The following is a 26,885-nucleotide window of genomic DNA, read 5'->3' as shown; positions in this document are numbered from 1 at the left end:
GAAAAAATCGCTGCATCTGGATGGAAAAGATTAGAGACGGTGGTGGTGGTGTCTTGGATGAACATGCCAAGTGCCCCATGTGATGGCTGAGGAGAAAAGGTGGCTCGGACATGCTCATGCTGGCACCCTCAGTACTGAGGTCTTATTCTTCAGTGAGGTAGAAGTTGGCAGAGAAGTGAGTTCAACAGGGTGGTCAGTTCTGCCCCTGCTCCTGGGATCCCCTTTCTGCTGTCGCCGCAGCTTCCCAAACTGCCTCCCCCTAACCCCAGCAGGCTCCCCAGCCACCTGCTCTTGGCCCCAACCACACCTCCCCAGCCTCCCAGGCTGCAGCGTCTCTGGGCGCAACTTTGTGTGCAGCCCTGGCTGTGGCTTCTAGCCTGGCCATGGGGTGAGAGGCTGTGAGCTGCCACTCCCTGGCCAGGGGTTTTGCACACAGCCCCAGCTGCGGCTTCCATTGGCCATGGCTTCCTGCCTGGCAACTGCAATGAGTGCCATGCCCCAGCCTGGGCTGCCAGCTCACCAGCCTGGGCCACTGTGATTCTCCTGGCCTGGGCTCCTGGGCTGTGGCTTCTTCCACACTCCCCCTGGCCACCAGACTACCTCTGGCTGCCCTGCCCTGGGCTCCTGTCACTGGTGTGGCTGACCTCTCCACCTTCCAGCCCTGGGACACTCTGGTCCTGCAAGATCTGTGGTCCTGCCAGATGGTGGATGTTGCCTAGCGAGAGTGCCGGATTTAGGAGTTTTAACCTGTATATACAATAGCATAAAAGTCATGGGATGAAATTTTAAGTTTGTACTGACTTCCCTGATGCTTTTTACATAGCCTGTTGTTAAACTAGTCGCATGTTTAGATTTGATGTACCCTGGGGGAGACCTCTGCATGCCCCCATGGGTGAATGTACCTGTAGTTGAGAACTTGCTGTGGGGCCTGAAACTTGACTCTTTACCTTTGGAAGCTAAAGAGTTGGCATCATTCCTCTCCCATGGCATTTTGTCCTCATGACTGTAAAAAAGGATTTCTCCTCTTTTCTTCATAGAGCTTGTTCCCAACAGAGGAATTTATTTGAGAAATAAATGCTTCTGGTTAGCTTCTGTATGGATTGGGTCCAACTTTAAACCATTGCCACGACTAAAATTCATCAATGGCGGAGGAAATAAAAACAAACGTTTCCTGACATGGGACATTTCTGTCCATGGCGAATAGAAATTTATTTTCCTTTAAAAAAAAAAAAAGAAACGCAACAAAGTGAAACTCTGGATTACACTGAGTTTAAACTTGGCAGCCTCTAGCAACATTGCAATATTGGAAAACTTTTAATTGTTACAGGGTCCAGTGAAATGCCTTGAGTAGGTGTGTGTTTATATACATTTCAAAACTTAAGCAGACTGCAGTGAACTTGGAAAATAACTGTGTTGTGCAAACACCGGGGAAGGCATATTTTTCATAACTTCATTCTGCAGCTTAGAAAAACAAAGCTTTTTGTTTTTGTTTTGGTTTTGGTTTTTTTTTGGTTTGGCCAGCTTTACATTCTTGCAACTACACGGAAGCCCTGGCCAGCTCCTGAGAAGTATTTCCATTTCTTCTAATATGGTTTTGATCAGAGAAGCCTGATGGAACCAGCTGAGCTCATACAGACTGGGCTTTTGTGTTTGGTCTGAAAAGATTTTTCATTAACTGCTTCGCTGAAGGGGACATAGTTCAGGCTAGAGTCACTTGGCTATTTGCACCATTGGCATGCAAGCCTATTTGCATCTTTCGTTTTGTTTTTTTTGTTTTTTTGTTTTTTCTTCTTTTATGGACTTGCAAAGGTCACACCGCAAGACCTTCCTCTTTGATCCACTCTTACCACTCTGACCAGGATGACACTTGCAACAAGCACCGTGTTCAGCAGAGTTGCTGGTAGCCAGATGAACTAAAGACCTCATTCAAAACCTCACTGAGCCAGTGTGATGTATGGGTAGGAGGGGGTGACAGTAGTGGATGTTTGTGCAAAACCCGGAGCGTGCTGCAAAGCTTTTCTTGATGTCTCAGAGGATGGTGCTGGTTACCAAGATGCAGGCAGAGGAAATTCCCTCTTGAGCCAGGGGTGAGCAAACTTCTTACTTCGGTCCCCACTTTTTGTCCCTGCAACTAGCAGCAAGCAGTCTGGTTAATGTAATCCAAACCCATGGAAATTTTGATTTTGTTCATATGAAGATAAAAACAACCCAACCCTTTTGGCAAGTGCAAGAAAATGTGTTGAATGTAAAAATTTGACTAATTGGTATATAAATGTGGATATACACACACATAAAACAGTAACCTAGTTTAGCCTTTTTAATGAGATGGATGAGTGACACCCAACAGCCGCCTGTGCTGCTCCCCACTTTGGAAATTTCACACCCCTGAGGGGGCCCAGCCCCTCCGGGTGCACCTGTATCTTGAGCCACCTTGACGAAGGGGAGGAGGACCAAGAGATGGAAGGATCCCCCGTGTTTTTAATTCAGACTCTGGCACAACATCAGCACTGAGCAGCTTCTCTGTTTGTTTTCCTTTACAAAGAATTCCCTCCCAACCAGAGTCCTTGCGTCCTTCGTCATATGTTGTCCATTTCGAGTTAAATGAAACAATTAAAAAAACAAAAGGAATGGAAACCACTTTACACAGACTGGCAGGGAAAAAGCGCTATCTGCATCATCTGTCCGTGGGATGTGGTGCATGTTATTTCAGCACGTTGAAGACATTTTGAATTTGCTTCGTCTGTGTGGAGACGATATTTCCATACAACCATTTTTGTGGTTCTTCAAAGGATTTTTTTTCGGGGGGGCGGGGGGCGGTTCTTAGCTTTTTCTTTTTCCTGCTTTTTTTTTTTTAAATCTGCTGGGCTCCTGCTCTGGCGTAATCAGCTGAGCCCTTTTAAAATAAAAAAACTTCAGAACACACCAACTCAATAACCAACCCACCCCCACTTCAGGAAATACCGTAGCTCACTGAATTATTTGATGTATCAAGCTCAGTAAATCATCTCTTTCATGTTTACCCGTAGTCTCAGAGGGGTAGCTGCGTGAGTCAGTAGCTTCACAAACAACAAGCAGTCCTGTAGCACCTTTAAAGACAGACAGAGCTCAGTGGTTTGAGTATTGGCCTGCTAAACCCAGGGTTGTGAGTTCAGTCCTTGAGAAGGCTATATAGGGATTGGGGCAAATAGACATCAGGGGTGGTGCTTGGGCCTGCCAAGAGGGCAAGGGACTGGACTAGGTGGCCTCCCAAGGTTCCTTCTGGTTCTAGGAGATGGATATCTCCAATTAAATTTTATTTATTAGGTAATGAACTTTCATGGGTAAGACCCACATCTTGAGATCTGACAGTTCTGTGATGTTATTTAGTTCTAATTTACCACAAAATGTCTACTAAAGCCCAGTAAGCAGGGGAAGTATCCACAGAAGCTCATTGCCTAATAAATGCTTTAGTCTTTAAGGTGCCACAGAACTGCTTGTTGTTTTTTTTTGGTGCTGCTTACCCCAATAGGCAGTGATATTTTATTTGGACAGGCTCGCAACCATATGCTGAGCTGCTTACGAGGGCAGGATGATTTTCTGAAATGCCTGGAGAAGCACCTGTATTTTATTCATGCCGTGCTTTAAAAATATTAATAAATGTAAAAAGCCACCAGACCCCTTTGGAGGATGGAAAATGAGACGGAAAATTGCCGTTGTTAACAATGGTGTGGGGCGGGATGCGGTTGTTCTGTTCTGGTGAACCTTTAATTGGCACAAAAGGGCAGTTTAGCCTTCATCTTTCAGGAAGGATTGTCAAGCAAAAATGGCAGTTGTCTGCCATTCAGAAACATATAGGGCTATATACTCTGATTTGCACGCACTTCTCAGCCTTTTAATAGCACTGTATGTTACTTGCTTGGAGGGAAGAGTTACTAATGACAATGCCTTCATCTCCTCTCCCATCCTCTTACTTTTTTTAAATCTTGCTGTTTTGGCGAGAAGTATAATTCTGATCTCGGATTGGGGGACAGCAGTTTTACCCCTCGTGTGTCGTGACTGCTCACTAAGTTGGAGAAGGAATGAGGATGTGGCTGGAAGAGTTTCAGGGACCATCTTAGAAATCCATCAGATGGGTGGTATTGCTGAGCACTGCTAAACCAGGGGTGAGCAAACTCTTTATGTGGGGCCTCACTTTTAATCCCTGCAAATAGGAGGGCCACTCCAACCTGTCTAATGTAATCCAAACTGCTGAAAATCTTGGTTATGGTCATATGGGGGGAATAAAAAACACTTTTGGCACATGTAAGAAAATAAGTCTGTAGAATGTAAAAACATTATTAATTGGCATATAAATGTGAATGTACAGGCATAAAGCCAGTAACAGATTTCAACATTTTTAATGGGATTTATAAGCCTGAGACCCAGTAGCCAACTGTGCTGCATCCTCCTAACAAAATTTCATGCCCCCATGAGGCGCACCCCGATGCTAAACTCTAACATTTCATACCAGAGGTAGCTGAAGTGATTCCTGTAAGTAAAGTTTGCATATTACTTTAAGGATTAGATTTTCAAAAGGATTAACCAGCCAGCAACTGTGGTTAAGGTGCTTTCAATGGGAGCACAGTTGTTTCTGAAAAATATACGATGGTGTCATTTTGCTACGTGATATATGTAGCGATTTGTAGATATAAAGGCTAGAAGGGAGTATTGGATCATCTGACCTCCAAGAAAGGAAAGTTCACTAGCCGGAATTTCTTAGAGGTTAAATAGACAAGACTAGCAGAGGGCTGGTCCGCATAGCTGCACCTTTTTAGTTAAGGGTATATTTATACTTGCTGGGAGACGGACCCAGTCAGGGTCAATCGTCGTGGTTCAATTTAGCTTAAAAAAAAAAAAACCTGCAAGTGTATACAATCCCTCCTAGATGCAACTGATCGTTAATGGATCAGTCTAGCAGATCCCTAAAATACTGCTTCCAAATGAGACTGTCTGCACTGAAATAATTGATGCTGCTGATCCAAAACGGGTTTCCCTCTGAAGTGGTTGGTGCTTTGTGTCCCTGCCTAGCAAATGGCTGTGATCAAATATAGAAGTAATTAAACTGGAATCAGTCTGTTTATTATTATTTTATTTTAGAGTACAAAGAAGAGACCTTGTTTTCTTAGGGTGGAGGTTACTGTGTTAAAGGTTAATGTTTATTACAACTGGTGTTGTTCCCCACGCAAAGAGGAAATGTCCTTGGAAAGCACAGCAAGTAGAAATTGCACTGTTGTGTGTAGTATTAATCAATACAAGCACAGGCTTATATGAAGTGGGTAAGTCTCTCTTATCCTAAAGTATTGGGCTCAAACGTTAGATAAAATCATATGAGGAGGGAGAATCACAGCCATGGTTTTACTTTGGTATCGTTTGCTCATTCCCTCAATCAGATGGTTGTCTCAGTAAAAGCCCAGGATTCGAATCTTGTTTGCGGATCAAAAACTGATGCATTACCAGAGCTGTGTAGTTTAGAAGAGCGGCGGATGCATATGCATGTACCCAGAAAGAGCGCATGGAAGGGGGAGGACTAGGATTCCCTCTAATTTTTTCCATCCATGTGTGGAATACATTTCGTTACGTGCACCATCAGTAGAAACACATGTGGCCCGCTGTAGGTGCTCTGCTAACCAGCTGGGCGGCACCTGAATGTCTCCTGGGTGGCCACCCAGGCACTCGGGTTACAGTGAATACTAGCAGGGACAGAAGTAATGGGGTCCTGCAGATCAGGATGTGTGTGAAAGAGAGAGAGACAGCGTGGCAGGGCAATAGCAGGAGATGTTTTGGACCAGGGGTCTTATCTAGGAGGTTTTTTCACTATGAGGCTTGATACTTGGTGCCACTTAGATGAAGTGTGCAACCTCTGCTGAAGTCTGGTTGGCCTTTTGAGGACCAGCATTGTGTCTGAGAAAACTCTGCAGTACAGAGTCAAGTTGTTCTCTGTTTCTGAGCCTCTCTTCTAGTTCAGCTGTACACAGAGCTGAGACTGATGGTTAGCAACTCCTGGAAGAAGTGGTAAGACCCGAGCGGTTGGCCATTTACAGCAAACAATGTAACAGCATGCCTTGGTCTTTAGTTTAGGCAATAATAGCAGAGATCTGGCCTTTCAGTTTCATTTGAAGTGCCTAGCAACCTTTTAACAACAGAGGAGCTGCAGTGATTCTTCCTGAGAGGGTGTTGAGTGCGGCTTGTTGACTTGGGATGGGGGGTCACTAGCAGCACACTCGGTTTCCACCGAGCCTATGGCACATAATTAAAACTTCTTGACACAATGATGAACAGTTCTACTTTAAACCCCTGTGCTGCCATGTGAACAGTTCAGTTCTGTCAGGTGTTGCTCTTGTCTTGGACCTTACACACCCCTTTGGCTGTGCTTTGTAGATGCTACAAGGAGGTGGTTTTGGAAAATGAACTCAGTGGTGGAAGACAAAGAATTAGCCCTGGTCTACGCTACAGAATTAGGCTGATGTAAGCTGCCTTGAATAGGCCTAAGGGTATGTCTACATTAGGTGGAAGATCGAGCTCGTCAGGGTTGAGCTTCTGGGGTTCGATTTTGCAAGCTTGGTAGGGATGTGCCAAATCGAACTATCAAGGATTGGCAGCCGACCCCTGTACTCCTTAATATTGCAAGGGGTAAGGGATGTTGATGGGAGAGTTTCTTCTGTTGACCTTCTTTCATGAGGACAGCCAGGTAAGTTGATTGAGAGAAGTTTATTCGAGCTACGCGATTGCTGTGGCTAGAATTGTGTATGAATAGTTGACTTTAACAGATAATGCTGTGTCACTCCCGCTGATGTTACTTGCCCTTTATGCCAATTTACTGACTCTGCCTCCACAAGGGGTTTAGCATGTCGAAGCAATGTCAGTATAGACGCTGTGTTACTATCGTAACCTGGAGGTGCTGAGACCACTAAGATGATAACAGCTTTCAGATACCTAAAAGTTGTTGCAAGAAGGAAGGAGCAAAATGATTCTGTTTAATGTATGAGAGTAGGACAAGAAGCAATGGGCTTAAACTGCAGCAAGGGAGATTTAGGTTGGACATTAGGAAAAACTTCCTAACTGTCAGGGTGGTTAAACACTGGAATAAATTGTCTAGGGAGGTTGTGGAATCTCCATCACTGGAGATATTTAAGAGCATGTTAGATGAATATCTGTCAGGGATGAAGTTAGATGATGCTTGGTCCTGCCATGAGTGCAAGGGGCTGTACTTGATGACTTCTTGAGGTCCCTTCCAATGCTAGTGTTCCCTGGAGAAAGGGAGATTGAAGACTGTTCTACAGCCTTAGCTAAGAGCCAGCTGGATTTTAGCTCATGCTGTAGAGGCACATGGCTTTAGTTCCTAAGGTCACAAGTCCAGTCCCACCTGTTAACAACCCACATCTGTCGGCTTTAGATTTATGCCAACTGTTGATGGCTTTCCAGAGCCATCCCACAGTGCCCCACGCTGACAGTTAATGGGTGCAAGTACTCCTAGTGAGGACACGCAACGCCAACCCAAGCAGCATAGTGCGGCTGTGCAGAATGTAATTATTGTGGTGGCTGTATGTTGATGTAATTCAGATTTGATGACATTTTCTTGTAGAGACATAACCTAAGTCACAGGACAGTGCGAACCCTAACCCAGTGAACCCATGTTTGTCGGACATAGTGCACAGATGCTGATATTAGTAACTGTATATCAAATCACAAGCTATAGACATTCATAAACAGATGCCTGAGGTAGGTTCTTCACATCAAATGGCAAGACTTTGTCACAAGTGAGGAGCTTTGGAACACAGCAGGACAAGAACCGCTCAAGGTTCAAATCAAGGGAAGAAAATGGGGATGGCTAGGCCACGCTCTCAGAAAACCATCATCTAGCATAGTCCATCCAGCTCTCACATGGAATCTGCAAGGAAAATGCAAAAGAGGAAGACCTTGGACAACCTGGAGAAGATCTACTGAGATTGAAGGACAACAAGTGGGGTACTCCCAAAGTCAGCTCAAGTTTTGTCCGAAGACAGAGTGAAGTGGAGGAAACTTGTGTATGACCTATGCTCCACTCAGAGTACAAGGGTTTGTCAAGTATTTTGAGCAAGTGGCGTGCTTCTGGTTTTGTAGATAATGAGCGCTGTATTAAAAATCTGGTGAAATGACTGACCTGGCAGTGCCCTCTTGAAGGACTTGGGTTTTTAGTCAGAGATGCTCAGGAATTTACTGGAAAATCCGAATCCCTTGTTGGTTTAAGTGACTGTGTTTTGTAAATCATTTGAAGGATGGTCCCAAAGTTAGGGTGCTACCCTGGACCTTATGTGATCTGGGTTCAATTCAGATTTCTCTGACCTCCCGTTGATTTGTAGTGGTCTCTTTCTGGGCTGAAAAAATCAGTTTATCCTGCCTGCTTATTATAATATGATTTTGTCGGCTTACTTCTCTGACAATGGAGTTGACTGAGAGGTTTGAGTTGAATGGGGACAGCCTTTAGATTTTTGTGAGGTGTCTCTTACAAAACATTTTATTATCTGACATTTTATTATTATTATTATTATTATTATTATTATTTTAGTTTGGAAAACAGCAGCATTTTTGATTTGGGTAGGTGAGCTCCCTCCCGTTTCTCTTGCAAAGAAAGATGCTGACATTTGGATATGACAGATACTGGCATTTGAGGATAGACCGCTAAGAGCAGCGGTTTAACAGGCCTTTGTTTGCTATTGTCCAGCTGTGTTTCAGACAGCAGCAGAGGTGGTGAACAATACAGAGTGAAAGGAAGGGGAGATTTGAAGAGTTTTCTTTCCGTGCCTGACTTCTTGGAAGCTGACAAATTTTGCTTTCTCTGCCAGGTTAGGGTTGCAATAATAACAAAACAAGGTGGAGTTGACAAAGACTGACATGATTCCCTTTTCCACAAAGGGTTACTTTATTCTTACCTCTGAAAGTATGTCTGCATTCACACCTAAGGGACAAAACTTTTGTCGTTCCCTGTACACTGAGTGCTTGGGCGGCTGCCCAAGAGAGATTCAGGTGCTTCCCAGCTGATTAACAGGGAGCCTGTAGCCACCCAGAGTGGTCAACATGGGTGGTGCACATCCACACATGTTTTGGTGCAAATAACAAACTTTATTCTGCCCGTGGATGAAAAAAAAGAACAGGAACTCTGTTCACAGGTGCTTTATACACCCCCACCCCATATGAATGATAGAATTTTGCCCTGGCAAGTAAAAGTATGAACACTGCATTGACAGCAAGACTGCTGTGCTGCAGACACAGTGAAATGCCCTCACTGGGGCTGGAAGTATTTTGTCAACAGCATTCACACAAGCCGATCTTTAGCAACTGGGCTGTGTCGACACAGCCTCGTTGCTAAAAGCTGCTATGCGCAGACATGCCCCGATTTTTGAAGTTTGCTGAGGAACGAACTAATTAAAAATCACTCAGGGCCATGTTGTATTTACTGTAGAAGCCCAAAATAATCTTTCCCTCTAGTGTTCCATGCAAGCTGAAAGCTTAGGTAGCCGCTCAGTAGAGATTCAGATACTGCGCAGCTGATAAGCACAACACCTGCAGCATGTCTTTTGCATTGGCGGTGCACATCTACACATGCTTTGGTGCACATAACAAAATTTATTCTGCATGTGGTTGGAAAGAATGCGAAGGAACATGACTTGTGACCCCCACCCCCACCCCCAGCCAGTATCAGACTCGGAAGCTTGCTCCTGTGTGAAGTGAACAGGAGAGAAATTTTAACATCTTTAGTACATAGAGCAGATGTAAAGAAGAAAGCAGTTATTGGTGCAAAAGTTTTGTGTGGTCATAATGGTGCTGTTGCGAATAACATCAAGGTCCCATAGAAAAGAGACTCACAAACTTTACCTTACCACATAGAAGACTCTGGCATTGCTGTTTTACAGTTAGGTAAACTGAGCCATAGAATTTCAGCATTTGAAGTGGTACTGGAGAGTGCTGTTTGTACATAAACACCTTTCAAAATCCCTATAGTCTTCCTAACTCAAAACAGTGAGTGTCAGAGCCAAAAGGACATGCCCAGAGTCAATTTCTATTACTTTGCTCTGACCACTAGGTAAAATTGTTTCTTGAAGCCATTTATGCATGTGTGCTGGGTATGTAATTATCATAACACGTTTATAGCTGTTTAACCAAATTTATAATTACATCTGCAAGCAGTAGCCTATCACCCTGAAATCTGTATCAGAAAAACTCCCTTGCACACTTAACGGGGTAGATGAAGAATGATAGTTTCAGTGAAAACAGGGGTAGAAAATGTATTTGTAATTGTATTCGTCTCCACCATTATCACTGTTACACTTCTTTATCAACCTTCTTTTCCTGCATGTTTAGTGGCTTTTTCTTACCCTGCCGTTCTCAAGACAACATAGCACTGCACTGTGAAATGTCAGACTGAAACTTGTCTGTGGGCAGATAGTTGTGTTTTTTTTTTTTTAAATACGTTAGTAATTCATTTGTCTAGCATCAGTTTTCTGGTGTATTTTTGTGGGAACCATATTGTGTAGCAGGCTTATATATGTGTGCTTTTTATGTTGCCATCCAGTTTGTTCTGTGTTTAACATCTGATGATGAAGCTTGAGTAAATCTATTGCGCTCATAACTAGTGCCTCAGTGTTGGTTTTTTTGTTTTGTTTTTTAGTTATCCGGTTGTAAAATAACAAGCCAGCATGGAAGGTCCCATTCTCAAAGCAGCTCTGTAGTAACAACCACTGACTACAGTCAAATACTTATCAGCAGTCCCACAATACTAATCCAGGATGTGCCCATCAATTGCTGACAAAAAGCCTTTGGTTGTTTCTGTTTTAATGAATAATTAACTGATGCGATTTAAAAAAAAATGCTTATGACCAAAACCTGTAACTAGGGTCCTTTTTGTTTCAAGTGTTGAAGTTACAATAGAGGCTAAAATTAACATAGAGGGTGACATTTCCAAACCCGCACAAGAAATGTGGATATCCAATTGTCCTTAGTTCCAGTGGGAATGTGGCATTCACATCCACTCAGCATCTTTGATAATCACAGCTTAAATTGGGATGAATAATGTAACATTCTTCTAATTTTTTTAACCCCAAAATCAGCTGGTAATTTGGAATCAAACCCAAGAACAAACCAAGGAGAGGAAAATTACCCTTGCTAGCTAGATGTGATTTTGGTTATAGAAATTTGAAGAGGCTTACCTAGGCCAGGTCTACACTAGACGTTAAATTTGGTTGTGGATGTGCAGTTCTAGCTATAGCAATTGCGTATCTAGAATTGACTTATCTACAATCAACTTACCTGGCTGGCCTCACAGAGGGAGGTTGACGGGAGAGTGTCATGATATTGCGGCATACAGGGGTCAACCCCAAACAGTTTGATTTCGCGCATCCCTACTACGTGCACAAAATCGGACCCCAGAAGATCGACCCTGACCAGGTCCATCTTCCATGTAGTGAAGACATCCTCCTAGTTCTTCAACTGTTGACTCTTTTTGGTGTGAAAGGTTTGAAAGCTGCAGTCCAGAGCCTGGCAGCAACTCATCTGCAACTTGTAATGTATATCAAATGGAGATATCTGTTTTGCTGAAGAGGCATATAACAAAAATAATCTAACCTATTTCACCCAAATAAATAAGTCTGAAGATAAATCTTTCATTGTACTGTCTTCATAAATATCCTTTAAATTGAGTCTGAGTGGTGAGATGTGCTTGAGCCACTGAAAGAGAAGCACTGATAATGCTGGAAGAGCCTTTTCAAATACATTTTATACCCCGGTTGTCATCAAAACTATACTTATCTTCCTCAACCCCAGTCTCTCTGGCTCATAACTTAGGTCTCTTTGGAGATTTTAAAGGCACAGTTGGTAGAGCGAAGATGATAATATTTCTGCCACATAATACCTCTGAATTGGTTCATTTTCTTGATTTATCCCAAACATCTAGGGAAGAAAAACATTTCTCTTTGGAAGGATAACAGGGAATAAGTATTTTACTGGAAGCTGTCCCCCCCACATCTTCTGAACCTCCACCCCCCAATAATCCATCCAGGCTCTCTTTTAGGAGGCAGAAAGTAGAAAATCTACTGGGAATTGACTTGCAGCGAACACAACAAGAAGCCAAATCAATCTATACATTTCTCTGTCTTTGAGCATGGAGTTCTTGTATGCTTATTAGATTTTCAAATGTTACTCAGCTTGATTGCAGCCTTTTTATACAAAGGAGGTAAGACATGGATATAAAAGATAATAGAACTATAAATTGCAAGACAGGTTCTTATGAAATCAGTAAATTATTCATTTAACAGTTCTCTCCTTGTTAATTTCATGTTGCTATGGTATCTCAAAATGGAGGACTGTAGGTCATTCTGCAAAACACAGGGCTTGCACAAAATGTGCGGATCCTTGTGGAAGGCAGATAATGCATTACGCACAACCTTCAGCTGGATGATAAATTGCCTCTTTATCTAGCGTTGTCCAGGGAGATCCACTGAAGAGAACTGAAAGAGATGTTTCACACTAGCTAACATTTTTTGGAATTAGACCAAAAATCACACATCTCAGACTCGAAATCTATTTAAGTATGCCTTGACTTAGTGGCATCTCTTCTTGGTCTGTCTCTGGAGATGGACATATCACAATCGTTTTAAAGCTAGCTTTTCAGACTGGTCTAAAGTTTATATGGAGCTTAATTGAGAAGGCTGACATTTGCAAGTGGAAAATGCATTTTTAAAAAAACTTACTGTTTCTCTGTTGAAAGAGATTTTTTTGTTTTTTTAGCGCAATTAGTGATGGCAGGAGAAAAAAGGCTATGGATCGTTTACATATATTTTGTGAATCTCACTGTGCTGTTTTTAATATCAATAAGTTACTTATTCTGAGGGCAGAATCTTTGAAGCATATTACACTTGGGGGGCAAAACAGTATTTTTATTCGGGGGCAGTAGCAAAGAATCTCAGCTAGTGCTGATGTTCTATTATTAAGAAATAACTGCATTTGCCAAAGTCTGATACCTTCCAGTGTCAAGGAGTAGTTTGAATTGTCAGCTTCGGTTTTAGCAAACGTATTATGCAAAACTGCAACCAGAGAATCTTGAGAAGTGATGTCCTGCTCTGATAGCTGATTTGGACAGGCACCACTTCAGTCAGAAATGTTTTCCAGACACTCAAACAAATTTTGACTTTGTTCCCTGACCTGTACCAGGGTGAGCAAACTTTTTACATTAGGCCCCACTTTTCGTCCTTGCAATTAGCGGAGTGCCCCAACCTGTCTCATGTAATCAAAACTGATGGAATTTTTGGTTATTTTCATATGGAAAAAAAAAATCCTTTTGGCGTGTGTAAGAAAATAAACATGCAGAATGTAAATCCTTTATTAATCACTATATAAATATGAATATACAGACATAAAAACAGTAACAGATTTCAACATTTTTAATGAGATGGATGAGCCTGACACCCAACAGCCAATCATGCTGTGCCCCACTTACGAAATTTCATGCCGCCCCACATTGTGCACCCCTGACTAGACAACAGGTTGCACTAAATACACAGAAGGGGTGGGTATATGGAAAGGGCTATACAGAATATATGGATGAAGCTTGTTAGATATGATGTAGTGAGGCAGAATTTCAGTGGGGTTAGCAGTTTTTTTACTTTTGTTAGTGGCATTAAAAGTTGCTGCTCTGCTGCACCATGGTCTTCGTCATCCAGCCAAATCGCAAAGGCACATAACACTTGATTTGCAGGGAAGCTCCCAGGTTGATCTTTAATTAGGTCCTTAAGGTCATCTAAGCTTGTGATCACTGGCCATCTAAAGGAACTCTTTGGCATAGGTGCTTTGTAACTCATTGGCCTTCCATCCTAATAACATATTTGTACCAAGAAAGTCACAAGAGATGACTAAGCAGTCCCACAGATCTTTGGAAAGCACTACAGACTCCATCAAAAGGAGCAATCTGGCAGTACCCGGGACGGGTAAAACTAGAGGGTCTAAATAGGCCTTTTTTAATCTCTCACTTTAGTGGTTGTGTACAGATTTCTCTTCTCCCTCAAGTCTGGGCTTTGTGTGGTGAGCTACAGGACAGTGGAAAGAGTACAAGAACCCCCTCTGAGGCCCCATAGCCCAGGTGATCCTGGCAGCCCAGTCCCTGGGTACCTCTTTTATGTTATCACCCCTGGATTCATTGGTGAGAGTGACATCCAGTCCTGCCTTGAGCTCTGCATTTCTGATGTGTAGAGCGCTGCAAATCCACGGATAGCAGAGGGTGTCCATATGCGTGGAGGTCAGCGTGGATATCCACAGTTCCTATCTGCAGGTCTGAATGCGGACGTATCTGCACCATGCTCTACCGATTTGGCTTGTACACAGCAGGTGCACCATTCAGCTCTGTGGCATGCAGAGTGAGCAGCATTATATTCACATACTTAGAGCGTCTGGCTCCCACCAGCAACCATTCCACTGCCATGGTGGTGTTCCGTAGCATTGGTTAACGTAGCCCAATAGACACCCAATTTGAGGTGTGGATGCAGGAGTAATTGTGCTCTTTGCATTGAGGAATTTTAATGCTCCCTGCCAGGAGCTGCTGCACTTTGGATAGGAAGATAATGATCCCATCATTGAGATGCTGCTAAAGCTGGCATTACTTGTTAGGTCAACATATTGATCTTGACATTAGGCTGCAAAGTTATTTTTAGAAACTGGCTGTCTGTCCTGCCTCTTGCTCCTGGGAGGGATGGAAGAGGAAAAGAGGAAAACTAAAAGCAACCTGACACAAACCTTTTTTCCTTTTTTGTCTGAAAGAGACAAGTGTTTGGCCAACAAACCTTGGTCTGGGATGAATTCAGCAGCAAGTCCCTTGCTTCATTGCTGTTGATTGACTTATCCCTTACCAGCAGGTTTAATTTAAGTTCAGTAGAAATCCTTACAGGGTTTCTAGGTTCAGTGGTGGATAATATGGTCCTTCTCTGAATACGCTCTTTAACTCTTTGTGTGTGTGTGTGTGTGTGTGTGTGTGTGTGAGAGAGAGAGAGAGAGAGAGAGACTGGGCCGTGGGGTGTGTGTGTGTATACACGTACTGTCTGTGACTGGGCCATGTATGTCGAACAGCTTACAGTAGGGTCTTTCCAAAGCCCATTTAAGGGATTTGGACACTGTTAAAATTAAAGGAAACCAGGCATCCAAATCTCATAGGTGGCTTTGCAAATGGTAGGGGTGTGTCAGAAGTTAAATCTCTGACCCCAGCTGGTTGGCATGAATGTTAGGGTGCTATCAACAGCTTGTGTAAAGAATTGAAAACAGGCCCTTTATGTTGGCTAGTATTTTCTCCTTTTCGGTACTGCCCTGCGAACCGCAGGGCTGTCCCAAGCCGGGGGCTGGGGCCTGGGGCCTGGAGCAGCAATCCCATAATGCTCTAGTCATGTGGCCCTGGGCAACCTGCCCCCGCCCCCAGCTCCCCGTGCTGCAGGCCTTCCCTGCTCTGCCCCCACCCTGATCCCCTCCCCTGCATCAGGAGAAGGGAGATCACCTGGGGCAGGGGTTAGGTGGCTGAAAGCAGCAGCAGGCACAGGTTGCCTCTCCCTCTCCCACACTCACCACACAGCACATGGCTGCAACCCCCCCCCCCCCCGAACTCGCTGGCCCGCTAAGCCCTGCTTCTCCACGTGGCGAGTTCTGGGGTGGGACAGAGGCTGGGGGAGGTGATCCCCTGCAGCTGCTGCTGCCTGCCTCTACTTCCCTCCCTTTGCCCCAGGGAATCACTCCCACCCCCTGTCTGTAGGATGGCGGGAGTGGCCGCCACAGGGCCCTCAAAAGTGCGGAACCTCGGGTAGCTGCCCCACCTTGCCCTGTGGCTGGGACAGCTCTGTCAACCCATATAATGCCACATCAGTCCTGCGGTTGCAAGCTTCTGGATTTTCTGAAGCTGCTGTCATGCTACCTGTATTTAGCTCATTGTCACTGCTGTGTAAAGTACTTTAGAGGTACTTGGAGTTATAATAGGAGCTATCAGAAGCGAGGTTCTGTCTCTATCAAGGGCATCCATGACCCATGGGTGGTAAAATTACTACTGGGTAATATATGCAAATGATGCATCAATCAAGCAGCCCAGTTGGTAGCTTTTTTGCAATCATATGGCTTTATTTTGAAGATGTTGTTTTATGTTTGTATCTTACTTTTACTCCGAGGCTGTTAGAACCAATGTTACTATCCATTTCCTCTCCACAGTAACACCAAATCCCTGATATTTTTCCCCACTCTTACTGCAAAATGAAAAGTGCTTCAACTCTTCTGCAATTCACTGCTTCTGCTTTGCAGCCCCTTCTGAATCAGAGAGCCTGTGGGAACCTATTTTTCTGATTTCACCTGTCTGCTTTAATAGCGTACTAAATAAAGGCATTTTAGAGGAGCAGCAATAACTTAGTTACACAGTGTCTGACAGCTGCCCTGCTCGCTTTCCATGCTTTCAGGAGTTTATCGTTTATAGGCAGGCATTTAAAAAATGCTTGGTGTTTTTTAACCAGTGACTTTCGCCACTGGCTTCTGTAGAAGTAGAGCTAGGCCAGTGCGGAGCTGTTTTGCAGAATCTTTCCATTAAGAAAACTCCACCTGGCAAACCTGTGACAGAGAAGTGAAAAGTGTAATGTGTGTTACTCAGCAAACAGCATTTTGATCCATTGTTCTACCTGGTGCAACTTCTTGATATTTTATTCGTTGTCAGATAGTGTTGCCCATTCTGACAATTTTGTCATCAATGCCTGATAGCTGTTGTCTCCTGAAACTCTCAGTTCCTGGATTCGTGTGAGTGCACCAGAATCTTAACTTTTCATCTAGCCTTCTTAGTTGCTAAGACAAGTGAACATGTGAACCTGAAAGGCTCCAACACCAGCCAGCAAGTAAAATGTATTATTTTTAAAAATCTCATGATTTTTAAGCCAGTCTGTTGATTTGAAGTTGGAACAAAGCACAGTCTATATAAAACAGAAATCAGTCAGGAAGAGTTTACTCAGTAAATTTTCCAGAACACTAGATTCTGCCTCAGACCTCTGAAAAACAGAGTAAAAAAGCTGGGCTGAATAGTTTTTTCTCAAAATTTGTCTTATGTGGGTACCACATTCTTCTTAATTGCCTGGCCTGAACAGTTGAGCTGAGGGTAACCAGCTGGCTCTTAAGGGGTGTGTGTTTGTGGTGCAGCTAGGGGATGTAACTCCTGGAACTGATAGGCATAAGCATCCTAGCTCTGCTCAAGGTATCACTTAAAAATAGCCACGGGGTCACACCAGTACTGACACTGCGCCTTAGACAGTCTGCCCACTTATGTACTCAGAGCATCAGCATCCCACTTGTGCTTCTGTGACTGTGCTGTTTTTAGGCACCAGCTCATATAAAGCTATCTCATGGACTTCTGCTCAAGCTGCAGATTACACCTTGCAGCTCCTGGCTAGACAGACCCATGAATCCAGAGTTTTAGAAGTGTTAGGTAAGTGTAGGATGTGACTGAAAGTGTGTCTGTTTTGTTGATGGAGGCTTAAAACCAAATATTTAGGGCTTAGCCATAGCAGTTAGAAAGAAGGATCAAATAATGACAACTTGTCTTTTTCTTTTCTTTAAGAAAAAATAGCAAGTCTGTGGCTGGCCAGTAATTGGGTAAGTGGCAAGTGAGAGTCTCCAGTCCCTGAAAATTAATCCCATGTAATTCTGGATGAGGTAAATTAATAATCTGGTTACATCATAATTTCAAGATAAGCCTAAAACTCAATGTTTTAACTGAAAATCCTAGATTACATTTGCGTCCTATTATTTTCCATCATTCCTTCCCTTTTTACATACATTTTGCTCTCACTTTAAAAATCAAAGTCCATGATGAAGATTACCACCCCACCGCTCTCCAAAAGGCAGCATCGTTTGAGACTTTTTCCTCTTTTACTGCTCATTCTGTGCCTATTTAGTGGAAATTCACAACGTGTCCTTGTTAGGAGGGACACAGATTTTTATGATTCGTTTAATTTCCTTAAACTGCCTTCTCATTATTTTATTTATTTGTTTTTAAAAGTCCAAGAATATTGGTTGTTTGTCTAAGATTGGTTAACGCCAATAAACAAAACCTCCTGTCACTGAAACTTACAATATTTTATACCTTTTGGGTTTACTCCAGGAAATGTTTGGGAAGTTCCCTTTAATTAGAGACTAGAGAGATTAAAGAGGTGTTTTTGAATTTCTTATGCTCAAGACAGATGTGTTTTTGATCCTTAGGGTCTCCCTCGGGTCTCAAGTGTGACCCTTGGAAGTCTACAAATTCCCTATAAAACAAGATTCGTAACAAAATGCAGATGTAACATGTTCATGTGTGAGGGGTGCGTGTATGGGATAACCTTATTCCTAACAGGGATTTTGGTGAGCTAGTTGTAATCACCAATGTGCAAAACCTTTCGGAGATACTCGTGTTGATCCCGGTTAATTTTACCTTCAGATCTATTAAATGGGAGTAACAGCACTTTTACTAATACACTGTTGCGCTATGTCTGGCAGACATAGTACTGCAGTACTTCATTGTTCTAAATGTATTTTAAACTAGTACATTAGAAATGAGGGTACTTTCTGACCAGCGTGCCCTCTAATTTTTCCATCTCGGGCGGAATAAATGTTGCTAGGTGCACTGAGGCATGCACAGATGTGCACCACCATAGAAACACATGCTGCTGGCTGGAGGCACTTCTGCCACTCAGCTGGGTGGCATTTGAATCTTACCTGGGTAGCTGCTCCAGCACTCAGCCTACAGGGAATAAACACTGTTCCTGACCAAAATCTCTACAAGCTGTGGGGAGGCTCTAGATAAAAATACATAAAATTTCTGTGGCAGGGTTTTGGGTTGGTTGGTTTGTTTTTTCAGTTTTTTCCTTTCACACTTCAATTTATGCTACTCTTCTAGGATCTTATCCCAAAAGCCCACTGAAGCCATTGGCGGTCTTTCCGTTTTAAGTGTGTTTTGTCCCCTGCAAGGGTAACAATAAAACAGCTGATTGTAAAACACGGAGAAGGGGAAATCGAACATGCAAAACATTCCTTCAGGACCAAAGAAACTCATCAATGGGCTGCCCTTGACTTTCAGGACTTGGTTAAACTCAAAGCTAATCTGAGTTTTCATTTAAAGAGTTGGGGGAGGGGAGAGTAAATTGCAGTGGGTAAAATTTTATGATGTGATTTAAGTGTTTTAGGAGCTAAATTTCTATTTTTTTTGAAAGACTCAGGCCTTTAGGAACATAAGCCGTATAGACTTTCAATGATGATTAAATTCTTAAATGCATAACAGGCACATTTTCAAAGGTATGCAAAAGCCTGTAAGTGTTTATCTTCTGTTAGAAGTTAGATGCCTCCTAATCCTAACAATTGGCTATCTATATCCTTAGGGGCCTAAATACCTTTAACATCCAGCCCTAAATCACTATTAAAAATGGGACTTAGGTTCGTAAGTCGCTCACGGTTTTTAACAATTTTCCAACAGTCCTCCATGTTGTGCAGAAACTATTAAAGTTAACCATAAATGGATCAATTAAAAAGGGCCTTGTTGAAGGTCTGCTGACCTAAAATATGTGGTTATTTGTTCGTTCTCTCTCATTCACTCACACAGACACACACATGCTCTCTCTCTCTCTCCAGCTGTGAGTGGGTGCCCTAGACTTCTGGCTGTGGTTCCCTTGTTTTTTTGCAAATGCCTAGACCAATTTGAGGATGTGCCAGTGTAACCCATGTGTCTACTGGGTGTGGTTCGCTGTCCCATGTAGTGTCACCTGGACCACTTACAGAGGGAAAGGAGGCATTTCCTCTACAGTCTTAGCTGAGAGGCTGCTGGGTTTTAGGTCAAACTGTAGGGGCCCCTGCACTGAGCTCTAGAGGTCCAAGGTTCGCGTCTGCATGTAGGCGGTTACAGCAGTGTTTTCCAAGTCGTTGCCACTAGTTTCTTTGTAGCCAGGTCCCTGCCTATGGGTCTGCCGAACCACATATGTGGCCTGTAAGTGAGTAGTTTGCAAATTATAATCTGCTGTAGTGGAATCACCCATGTATGGGGTAAAAGGTCACTTTCGCATCTCTTACAGGTTCCAACCAGTAGAGGGCCCATAGGCTCAAAATTGGTATGTGACCCTTCCATCCTTTTGGAGGGAAATACAATGTGGGTCAATAAGTCTGAGCATGACCCTGTCACAGGGTACATTGGCCTTTTTAAAAAAGGTTCCTGTCCAGAGTCTTGTAACATCAGTACAGGAACTAGAACCTCCTTTAGTTCTCCAGCAGTGAGCTGCTTTTCCCTGGGCTTACAGCAAATAAGGTTTCTCTTGAAATATCTGACAGGGATGCAACCCTAAATAATGACTCCATATACATCTATTCCCAAGAGCTGCTTTTATGTGGTAATTTGCTGGAGAGAGATTCAATCTTGTGCAATTTAAAAATATTATTATTTTTTTAAAGCATGTTTTCTTTCATGGGGTTTAAATGGCACCGCATCAGTGAAAGCTGAAAGGGACATTTCCTGATTGATAATAATTGTGGTGGTTTTAACAACGCATTTTGTATTTCTGCACAGCACTTTATAAGGAGAAATGTCGAATCTTATTTGAGTTGTCAGTAATCCTTATGTAAAATATGGAGGCCATTTATATAACATTACAAAGTGAGCCTCTGTGGTGATTAAGGGACATAAATCAGTAACGAGTAAATAATGTAAAATATTTATTTTCCATTAGCTATTTACTCACTGGCATTAATGCATTGGGAAAAGCCTCTGGGTTTTGTGAGGAGAGAGCAGAAAATAAAGCATTTCAGTAGCGTTCTGTCTAATAACTGCTGAAGTTTTTCTCAACAGGTTTCCCAAGTATTTGCTAATCAGTGTGTGAGGAGAGAAAATAGCACAATTCATTGTTGATGGCTACGAACGGGCAGACCAGGGTTTGGTGGGGAGAAACACTTGTTTTTTTATGTCCTAAAACTTGTCCATATTGAGGGAGAGTCTGTTAATATGATGTTGTTAAAAACTTTATATGCCCGATTGTTTAAAGTGCTCAGCACTCACAACTGGGGCCAAGTTTTCACAAGGGCAGCAAAGTCCAAGAGACAGGTTACAGCATTAAGGCTATGTGTACAGAAGGCAAAGTAAATTGACCACAGATATGCAAGTCTAGCTATGGCGATCATGTAGCTAAAATTGACATATCTGCGCTCGGCTAACTTGGCTCTCCATACTGGGGAAGGTTGACAGGAGAGTTTCTCTCTTTGACCTGCCTTACTCCTTGTGTCTTGTGAGGAGTACCGGGATCTACTGCAACCCCTGAGAGGTCAATTTCCTGTGTCTGTACTAGATGCGTGAAATTGAACCCTGGAAGATCAACCCTGAGTGGGTTGATCTTTCAGGGTAGTATAGACATCGCCTAAGACGCAGTAGCCATAGCCTTGACTCCGGTTTCTGTTGCGTGATACAACCTCTTTGACAAGTCTCATCACGTTTCTCTGCTTCAGTATCCTCTCTTCCCCTTTACTCATCTTGCCTGGTTGTATTGGATTCCAATTAGCTCTGACTTCTTGTATTGAAAAACAAAGTTATGGGGATGAAATGACACGAGAGAGGTAACTTGGGCAGAATATCAAGAAAGTGCTAGTGTTGTCCAAGACAGAAACCAGCCCTTAGCCTAACAGTGCGCCCGCATTTAAGCCAGCTGTGCTCTGCATACTTCACAACGGATGAGTTCACCTGTGTGGCTCAAATTGCAAAGCTAGGGTCATAAACTCATGGGTGGAACCAATGTCACCCTCATTTCTCAGGACACTTATATCGAGGTTGGTCAAAGCACTTGCAAAGTATTGTAGAAAATGCTTCTGTATCAACTTGTAGGTGGGATGAGCTAGATATGATCTAGCAAGACAGTTTATTCTCTTTTGCCTTTCCTTTGAGCACTTGTTCCTTACTTGCTAGTTACATATGAAAACACAGCAAATTCTTGAGGTTCTTTTAAAAAAAAAAAAAAAAAAAAAAAAAAAAAAAAAAAAAGCCATTGGTCACCAGATGAACATTCTGCGGTACTGTTAACGCCCTTTCACATATGTTTTCAGCACACCCTCTAGAATTAAATATATACAATTCCCATGATACTGATCATCCCATGTAAGTGCTATTTTTGAGATGTTAAGATGTTAATGTCTGTTTCAGTTGCAATAGTAGCTGCCTGCGACACCACAATCACATTCTCCCCCACCCCCTGCTCCCCCTAGGTACTTGATTTGGCCTGATCCATGGAATACCATTTAAGTCTTTCTGTTCTGATTAAAAATGCAGGGTGTTGGGTTTGGTTTTTTGCTTGTTTGTGTTTCGCTGCAGACTCCCAACGACCCAGAAAGAGGAGCTGATGTTTTTCATTTGAAGAAAGCTGCCTCTGTCACTTTTGATATCTGCTGAGTTTTTTTTATATGCAGAAACACAAAGCACAATTAGAATACAGTTATATATCCTCATAGTTATTAAAGCTTGGATTAACATGACATAAAGTTTTGTCTGGGGAGTCTTTTGCTATGGCTCAGGGAGCATTTTTGTATGACAGTAATAGGCTACAGTTAATATACTTGAATGATACTTGAATCTGTGTAATAAGACAGAACAAAAGGGGTTTATTTGAAGCAGCGTTACAAAGGTGGAATTATCATTGTGAACAATCCACTGAGATCGGAGCTTAATTATTGTGTCGTGTGTTACTGCAGCACAATAAAGCTCAGCCAAGAGAGCAAAGTTTAAAAAAATAAAAAATCAAGAGGACAGCTTGTCAATCATCAGGATTGATGCATAGACCTGTCACCTTCTTAGTGCCCAAATCCTCCCTTTGCCCATTTCTGCAGTTTGTTTGATTTACAGAGCACTGCTTGCCATGATTCAAGGCACTCTCGTAATGTTTAGGAAAGATTCATTGCTGGGACATAATCCATTACAATAGCTTTTAACAAAAAAAAAAAAAAAAGTGCTTCTCAGGTTTGAAGGCATGGTGTTTAAATCTGCGTGCCTGCAAGAAATCGGCTACTCTTCACTTTCGGGCAAGAAACAGGTTTTTGTTCTCCGGGATGTAAGAGCAAAAAAGGAATGGATAGCTGGGAACTTCATTTTAAAAGCTCTTTTCCTAGTAATGTTGTCTGAAACATACTTCTTTACCATTCCCCTCTTAATGTGTTGGAAGCTAAAGGTGAATGATATAAACCAGTCAGTGTCAGGAATATCTCATTACTATAAAGATTTTATTTCACACTTATGCCTATAAACTCTTAAATAGCTTAATTGTTTTGACAAGCCAGGGAATTGAAATAACTTGATCCATGAACTTCACAGTTAAAAGAAAAAAAGAGAGTGCTTGCGGTTTGCTCAGGTGTTCGGCTCAAAGGGGTGCTTTTGAAAATAGCCAGCATGAGCTGGTTTCTGCTGAAGGAGTGGTGGTATCCTATTGAATGTAAAAAAGGATATGCCAGAGCGATGTCTGTCTGAACGGCTGGCTCTGTCCGTCATGCTTCATTTCCTCTTAGTCAGAAAATAGAATAGAAGACAGTAGCTACCAGTTTGTTTCAGGGAAATGATGTGCTTGGGTTTAGTTTACATTACAGTTGGAGCTGTGTGGGTGCCCTGGAAAAAGAGGAGCGTGTGTGTGTGAAAAATCCACATGCAAGACAGAAAAGAAGGACAACTGGGAAAATCTCTTGTAATTACAGGTTATGCAGCACTGCAAAAAATAACCCTCTTTTGAGGAAAAAAAAATCTGAGTGTAAAATATATATAATTACAATTAAGTGTGGTTGCAGTTAAATGGGTGTGTTATGTCAGTTCAGTGACTAGGGCAAATTGTTCAGTGCTTAGAGTAGAGGTGATAACTCTTACATTATTTTCTTAGCTCTGTCACTGAGCCTTTAACAAGCGCTGCAAATTGCTTAACCTCTGGGCCTCAATTTACCCATTTTTTCCCTAAAAACAAAGGTTTAATTTGTCACGGGGGTGCAGTATTTGTGTAGCTCTTTGATATCACCTAATGAAATTATGATATCATAACTTATCGTAACTAGCATATCAATTTCAACTACTTTATGGTTGCTCTGTTGGCCAGATGCAGTTGCTTAAAATTGCTAAAATAGTTTTACTTGATGTTTTATTTTTCAAAAGGTTAAAATACCCTTGTTTAATTTACTTCCGTTTTCATAGTTTATGTGGCTCTCAGTTTTAATGATCATTTTGTATTCCCAGTGTTCCTGTGAAGTACTTGCAATGTGACTGAAGCATTTGACTACTTGCGCTAAAAATGAAACCTCCTGCCTAAATCCAAAACTTCCTTTTTGTGAAGAAGAATAATAATAATAAACAAATCCATCTTATATATATATATATATATATATATATATATATATATATATATATATATATATATAATATTATTCTGAATTCTGGCCATTCGATTGCCTGTAGCTATTAAAATCAAGCCATCTATCTGTGTGCAAGGGGAATTATTTTGTTTCTGTGTGTGTGTGTGTGTGTGTGTGTGTATATATATATATATATATATGTACACACACAACGAAAGAAAATAATTCTCCTTGCACACAGATAGATAGCTTGATTTTAATAGCTACAGGCAATCGAATGGCCAGAATTTGGAATAATATTTGTCTTGCTGCAACAGGGCCTTAAATTTAAAAAAAAAATGTAAATGCTGGTGATTATGCCTGTGTAATCCCAATGCTATCCAAGGGTAATTAAAAATACAGCTGAAGCTTGTTGCCGTTCTTGTTTTCAAATGAATAGCTAAGTATCTGTCAAAATGATGAGCGCTTCCATTGTTGACATGTGTAAAAACTCAATTTACTCACCAATAAGTGCAGTTTATGGTCATTAAAGCTGTCTCAAAACAATATGGCACCTGGGCACCCCAGGGCACATTAGCATTCGGAAAGCAGTTAAAGAGCACCCCATTCTGTGTAGTGCTGGAGGATGTGTGGTGTGTTTCATTCAGTAACATGAAGTGCTTTCTTTTTACGACAGTATTTATCGTGGCAAATATACTTGCCTAGAATTTATTATAGCTTACTTGGATATCTGGGAATAAAGGGTGGACCTGAGGAAAGTAAAATTAAGGGACAAGTTGAACCTGTCTAATCCTGCACTCTCTAGTCTGGCAACAGCCATGGTCCGGCATGATTTTGGTTAGTTGGATGTCCACTTATGGGTGTGGCCAAGTTTCCTTTGGGCCCATGAAGTTTGTTTCCAGCCCCCAGTCCTGGATCTCAGTGTTCTGTGCAGTTATTTAGCTGTAATTTACCCCAAATGGCTTCTAAGAGCTCAGTCAGCAGTTGAAGTATTGGTAAAGCTGCTAGACAATATTGACCTTCTGTGGTCTGGAAAATTCTCTGGTTCAGCACTGGTCAGGTCCTGAGGGTGCCAGACTAGAGAGGTTCAGCCAGTAGTTATTAAAAACCTATTCTGGCAAACAAAAATATTGCATATTATATAGATTCTAGTGTCGGAATTAAATATGGTTGACTGCAACATCCATCTGTTTAAAGAAATAAAAATTAATAGTGAAATAAAAATATGAGAGCTTGAGTGATCAAAAGATGCCTGGATAGTCTCATTTTGTGGTGCACTTTGAATGGAAATCCCACTATAGGGTAATACATTATTCATTATTAGTTTTAATGGTCAGAATTAGTGTTCCCAAATATGGCTGGTTTCTGTGTTGCATAGGTTGCAGGAGTATCTCCTACAAAGAGTCTTCTGGTCCTTTGTTTAATTTACTGTTTTAAATTATGTCAGAACATCTTTAAAGGTCTGACCTAAACCCACAAAGTTACAACATTTAATTTACTCATTACTATTGATCCTTAATTGAGGGTCAGAGTTTCACAGTGCCTGGTGATTTGCGACCACAAGTCAAACAGGGCTTGTGTTCCTAAATCACTTGGGCACACTGGACAATCCCTGAAAATCCTGTTGGGTCTCATTATTTCAACATCCTCCCACTCGTTTCAAATAGGTGATGTTACCAGCAGGTAGAAGCCTTCCCCGGCCTAGCTGATGGGGTCAGGGGCTGGGGAGGAATCAAAAGGGGCAGTTATGCTGGGGCTGGTGTTGGCAGCATCTGTGGCTGGGGCTCTGGGTCCCTTTTGATGTGCTGTGGCAGCGCTGCTCTGGCTGTGCATGGCTGTGAGGGAGCACGGGGTGGGCAGCACTGAGATCTAGGTGGCACTGAGGCCTGAATGCCCTGGGCCCCACCCCCTTCTGGTTGTAGCGCTGCTCTCCACCCTCCCGCCCCCACCTTACCCCAGGGCCGGTGGCAGCTATAGATGCTGCTGGCCTTCACTGTATTTCTTGGCTTTTGTGGGTTTTCCAGGCCCTTAAAGAGCCTAGAGCTCCTTTTCAACATTAGTAGCGTACTTATGTGGTTGTTATTATTGAACCCACTTTGGCACACGTGTGAAGTTAACCTCTGACTCTCTACTAGCTTATGCGTAGAGGAGGCAGTGTGGTCTACTGCAGTGTTCCCAACCTTTTCACTAGTGCAGATCCCCAATCATCCTTCCCCTGCTCCCGCCAAACCGTTCCCGGGCTTCCAGTTACCCCCCAAACCAAACTCGGACCCCCATCAAAGCCAATCCTAGCCACTTCGTACACTTCATTAAATGAAAAAGGAGATCACAGCATAGATTGTTTTGGACAACAATTAATAATATTATTGAAAGATATTTAATTTAAAAATAATTGTCTGTAGTTTTACAATTTATTAGACACTTATTTTTGAAGGTCATTTTTATTAGTTACCTTTTTGGTAGACCCCAGGTTGGGAACCACTGGTTTATTGCCTAATAAACTGGACAGGGAATCG

At 42.4% G+C, this 26,885-nt stretch overlaps 1 protein-coding gene across 17 annotated transcripts in view; it reads left to right on the top strand.

Annotated features, from left to right (window-relative positions):
* Positions 1-26,885, top strand: part of MSI2 (musashi RNA binding protein 2) — a 467,665-nt gene that overhangs the window by 205,282 nt on the left and 235,498 nt on the right. The gene's annotated exons all lie outside the window — the stretch shown is intronic.

Source organism: Carettochelys insculpta, chromosome 19 (assembly GCF_033958435.1).
Source record: "Carettochelys insculpta isolate YL-2023 chromosome 19, ASM3395843v1, whole genome shotgun sequence".
Classification (NCBI taxonomy): domain Eukaryota; kingdom Metazoa; phylum Chordata; order Testudines; family Carettochelyidae; genus Carettochelys; species Carettochelys insculpta.
Note: the sequence above shows the minus strand (reverse complement) of the source record. Positions and strands in the feature narration are given on the sequence as shown.